Raw genomic sequence first — 5,773 nt, forward strand, 5'->3', positions numbered from 1 at the left:
AATGGGAAAAAATATTTGTAAACTGCTCATCTGACAAGGGATTAATAACCAGGATATATAGAGTTCAAAAAACTCTGTAGGAAAAAAATCTAGTAACCTGAACAAAAAATGGGCAAAAGATTTGAAAAGACACTTCTCAAAAGAAGACATAAAAATGGCAAGCAGGCATGTGAAAAGGTGCTCAAAATCAGTGATCATCAGAGAAATGCACATCAAAACTACAATGAGATCTCATTGCACCCCAGTTAAAATGGCTTATATTCAAAAGGTAGGCAATGCTACATGCTGGTGAGAATGTGGGGAAAAGGGAACCCTTGGACACAGTTGGTGGGAATGTAAATTACTACAACCACTATGGAAAACAGATTCCTCAAAACACTATAAGTTGAGCTACCACGTGATCCAGCTATTTCACTCCTGGGCATATACCCAGAAGTAAGGAAAGCAGTATATTGAAGAGATATCTGCACTCCTGTGTTTGTTGTAGCACTATTTACAATAGCTAAGCTTGGGAAGCAACCTACATGTCTATCAAGAGATGAATGGACAAAGAAAACGTGGTACATATACACAATGGGATACTCTTGAGCCATGAAAGAGAATAAGTGAATAAATAATAAATGAATAAGTGGACAAGAGAATAAGTGAAACAATCCAGGAACAGAAAGATGAACATCACATGTTGTCACTTAAGTATGGGATCTAAAAATCAAAACAATTGAATTTATGGACATAGAGAGTTGAAGGGTGGTTACTGGAGGCTGGGAAAGGTAGTGGGGGCTGAGGGAGGTGGGAATGGTTAATAGAAAATAGAAACAGAAAGTTAATAGAAAATAAAAAATAGAAAGAATGAATAAGACCTACTTTGTGATAGCTCAACAGGGTGACTATAGTCAATAATCATTTAATTGTACATTTTAAAATATCATAAGATATGTAATAGAATTGTTCAAAACACAAAGGATAAATGCTTGAGGGGATGGATACCCCATTCTCCATGATGTGCTTGTTTCACATTGCATTTTTGTATGAAAACATCTTATGTACCCCATAAATATATACACCTATCTATCCTCATAAATAAATAATAAATAAATAAATAAACTAGGAAAAGAACAAATTCTACCTAATTAAAGATGATGGAAAATAATAAAGATAAAGGCAGAAATTAATTAAAGAGACAGAAAACATTTAATAGACTAAGTCTACAAGCTTAAATTTAGTTCTTCAGAAAGACTAATACAATTGATTAACTCTTGCCAAAACTGATCAAGACAAAAAAAGATAAGACACAAATTGCCAACATCTTGGGTGAAAAGAGGGATACCACTGAGATTCTACAGATATTAAAAAGATAAGAGATTGATTTAATCTTATGACAATAAATTCAATTTTAGATGAAATAGAAAACTTCTTTAAAAAACACAATTTATGAAAACTATCACAAGTATAACATTTGAATAATATTATATCTATTAAAGAAATCAAATTTGTAATTAAAAACTTTCCCACAAAGAATAATTTAGCCTCAGATGATAGTAAATTTTTCAAAACATTTAAGAGAAAAATAACATCAGTGTCACACAAATTCTTCTAGAGGATAAGAAAGGAAGGAATGGTTCTGAACTCATTTTATGTGATTATAATAATACTTATGAGAAAATCTGACAAGGACATAATAAGAAAATTAAAGGCCAATCTCCCTAATGGATGAAAATAAAAATTATTATTATTATTTTTTATATAGAAATGTACCATTTTATTACAAAGAGGCTCACAAAAATGAAAATAATATCTCAAAAAGGAAACTAGACTGGCGATGTCCACCTGCAGAATTAGGAGAAGACAGGGAGCAGGCAGTGTTTCGCGGCTCACTTGAGGCCAGTGGGAAGGTATGAAAACAGAACCAATCTAAAAATGGCTGATGTTACCTTAGGAGCCTGAAAAGAATAGGAGATCCTTGAAGACCCAGCCATCCCTTCTAGAATGTTCAATAAGGGCACCTTTCCAAACCTACTAAGCAGGCACTTCGCATTTCAGGATTTTGTCTTACGGTTGCATAAAAGCATCCCTTTCACCCAGACCTGGCACCCTTTATGGTTCAAAGTTAAGAACTGGGGAAGAATGGGTGGCAACGCGGCCCCTGGAAGAGCTCACCCAGCACAGCTTCCCTGGGCTCAGGGCCTTGGTTTCTGTCCCTGGGGATATTTATATTTAATACATTTTTATATAAATGCACAGAGAAATAGAAAATATAAAATCTGAAGGGTTGGGGGAGAAAGGCGAGGGACTCAGCAGGAAGCCAGAGCTAGAGAGGTCTGTTCAGGCCAACTTGACCTCCTCCTTGACCCCTTTGGCTTCTGGCTTTTCCTCCTTGGTTTTCTCCTCTTCTGTGACTTCTTTCTTTTCCTCTGGGTCTTTCTCTTTTTCATCCTCTGTTTTGACTCTCTTGGCTTTTTTGAAGTTGGAAGAGTTCTTGCGGCCCCCCTGTCCTTCCTCTTCAGAATCGGAGAACTCTTCCTCACAGGCAATTCGTTTGTCAGAGGAGCAGATCGAGATGCGCTTGTCAGGGTCTTCTTCGTCCTCATCGCCACTCTCCTCAGGGATGGCGTCCTCAGGAATCGCCTGCATTTGGACCCCAGGTGCGTGCGGCAGCATTCTAAGGTTCTCAAACAGTCGCTGTTTGATCTTCTCCAGGTACTCATTCGTGTTCTGGTTAGTCATATTGGAAGGACTGATGTGGAGCTTGAAATCTGGTCCAAAGTATTCAAAGTAGTCGTTGTATGGAAGCTCAGTAGGGATCTCCGTATCCAGGGCCACAGCTGTCTAGTATGTCCAGCACCGGGCAACATTACGAATGGTGTAACCACCACCTCCCAGCATCAGCATAGGCAGGTTAAAGCTCTTGACAAATTCCACACACTTGGCGTGCCCTTTGATGGTTAGATTGAAGCAACCTAACCGATCCCCAGATAGGCAGTCTGAGTCACACTGTAAGACCACCGCACTAGGCTGGAACATCTCCATTACTTTGGACCTGACCGGCTTGAAAACGGCCTCACAGGACTCGTCATCAATCCCATCTCGGAGCGGGTAGTTAACAGCATAATACTTGCCTTTGCCAGCCCCGATATCCTGTAGGTCCCCAGATCCTGGGAAGTACTCTCTATACTTATGAAAGGACACAGTCATGACTCGGTCTGTGGTATAGAAGGCCTCTTCCACGCCGTCGCTATGGTGAATATCAATGTCAATATACAGCACCCTCTGGTGATGCTTTAGCAGTTCCAGAATGGCCAAGACGGTATTATTGACGTAACAGAAGCCAGATGCCTCAGACTTCTTTGCATGGTGCAGGCCCTCAGCCCAATTCACAGCGATGTCCGTCTGCTGCTTATTAAGTTTCACAGCACTTGCCACAGAACCACCGGTAGACAACTGACAGAACTCAAACAGGCCGTCGAATACTGGACAGTCCTCACCAAGGTTGAATCTCTGCGTCTGCTTGCTGTACTCCGACATGTTATCTGGACGGATGGAGCGCATGAATTTAATGTAGTTGTCGCTATGGTACTTGGTCATCTCCTCAGCATTGGCTTTGTGAGGGCGATAGATTTCCATTTTTTGCTAGAGACCATAGTTGAGCAGCAAATTATGAGTCATGCGGATTCGGTGAGGCTTCATTGGGTGGCCTTGTCCGTAGTAGTGATTTCCAACATCCCCATCGTAGTAGTAACAGACTTTCCTCCCGGTGCCCTGCGTCTGCGCCATCTTGCTCGCCTCCCGTCCCTACCATCAGTCGGTCCATCTGCCCTCAAAAATTTTTATTATTTATTATAAAATTGAATCCAGTAATAAAGTGAACAGTTGTCATGATCCAGTTTGGTTTCTTCTATGGATTCAAAGGTGATATGATATTTTTGAAATTCATTTAATTATTATATCAAAGTTTGGATAGCTTTAGTTTCATGAGTACTCTCTTGTCCTATGATATATTTAACATATTTTTAAAGAAAATACCTTAATGTGGCTGGGTGTGGTGGCTCATGCCTGTAATCCCAGCATTTTGGGAGGCCAAGGTGAGTGGATCACTTGAGGTCAGGAGTTTGAGACCCGCCTGGCTAACATGATGAAACCTCATCTCTATTAAAAATACAAAAATTAGCCAGGCGTGGTGGGAGGCGCCTGTAATTCCAACTATGCGGGAGGCTGAGACACGAGAATCGCTTGAACCCGGGAGGCAGAGGTTGCAGTGAGCCAAAATCATGTCACTGCACTCCAGCCTGGGCGACAGAGCAAGACTCCGTTAAAAAAAAAAAAAAAAAAAGAATTGACTTGTCAGTTTCTACATAAAATCTGCTGAAGTTTTCATAGGGGTCAAAATATACCAATTTGCAACTAATTGACGTCTTTATAATATTGAGTTTTTCAATTAACATGTCATATCCCTCCATTTATTTTGATCCTCCTTAATTTCTCTTAATAATGTCTGATAGCTTTCTGTATAGGGCTCTTGCACGTGTTTTGTTAGATTTGTTCTTAGGTATTTGATGCTATCATAAAAAGTATCTTTTTTTTTCTCAAATTTTAATACTGATTGATTTTTGTGTATTGACCTTTTATCCAGTGAACTTTCCTAATACACTTACTATTTCTAACAGATGTGTATAGATTATTTTAATCTTTTCAATACATAACAGTGTCATAAGCAAATAATAAATCTCTTATTTTTTCACTTCTAGTGCTTTTACCTTTTATTTATTTTTGCTACTTTATTTCACTGGCTAGCACTTTCATTACAGTGTTGAATGTAAGTGATGACAACAGGTGTTCTTGTTTTATTGCCACTCTAAGGAGGAAAACTTTTAATATTTCACCACTAAATATGATGTTTGCTATAAGATTTTGTTTCATATACTAAGGATGCGTTCTTCTATTCCTGGTCTGCTAGAAATGTTTTTCTTATTACAAACAGGTATAGAGTTTTAACCTTCATCCTAATTCATTTATTGAGATTCTCATAGACTTTTTCTAATTTATACCTCTTTTCTCATTTTTCCTTGATGTTTACCCATTCAAATAATTGATGATAAATTGATTTTTCTTGACAAAAAGTTAATTTTTATTATTATAATGAATGCAATATTTATTAAGTTCATATTAAGGTTTTATGTTTGTTTGTTTGTTGGTTGGTTTGTGTGTTTTTTGTAGAGATAGAGTTTTACCATGTTGGCCAGGTTGGCGTTGAACCCCTGGCCTCTAGTACTCAGCCCGCCTTGGCCTTCCAAAATGCTGGGATTACAGGCATGAGCCACCACACCCAGCCACATTAAAGTATTTTCTTTAAAAATATGTTAAATATATCGTAGGATGAGAGAGTACTCATGAAACTAAAGCTATCAAAACTTTGATATAATAATTAAATAATTTTGAAAAATATCATATCACCTTTGAATTCAGAGTAAACCAAACTTGATCATAGCAATGTATTTTATCACTGGATTCAATTTTATAATATATAATAAAAATTTTTGTTTATGTTCATTAGGGAGATTGACCTTTAAATTTTACCAAAGTGCTGAGAGTACAGGCATGAGCCACTGTGCCTGGCCTGACAAGTCAATTCTAAAAATTATATTGGGACTGCAAAAGCATAAGAATATTCAGAGCAATCACAGCGAGGAAGAATAAAACGAAACCACCAGATATGAAAACCTATCATTAATAGATGTGGACTAGTTCAGCATGGTATTATTGGTGCATCTGTAAATAG

At 38.0% G+C, this 5,773-nt stretch overlaps 1 pseudogene across 1 annotated transcript; it reads right to left on the reverse strand.

The window, feature by feature from the left end:
• Positions 1-1,811: 1,811 nt before the first annotated feature.
• LOC126946238 (histone deacetylase 1-like) lies at positions 1,812-3,810 on the reverse strand (annotated as a pseudogene). The gene has a single exon (XR_007722607.1). The product of XR_007722607.1 is annotated as a histone deacetylase 1-like (transcript).
• Positions 3,811-5,773: the final 1,963 nt, after the last annotated feature.

This window comes from Macaca thibetana, chromosome X (genome assembly GCF_024542745.1).
Source record: "Macaca thibetana thibetana isolate TM-01 chromosome X, ASM2454274v1, whole genome shotgun sequence".
NCBI lineage: Eukaryota > Metazoa > Chordata > Mammalia > Primates > Cercopithecidae > Macaca > Macaca thibetana.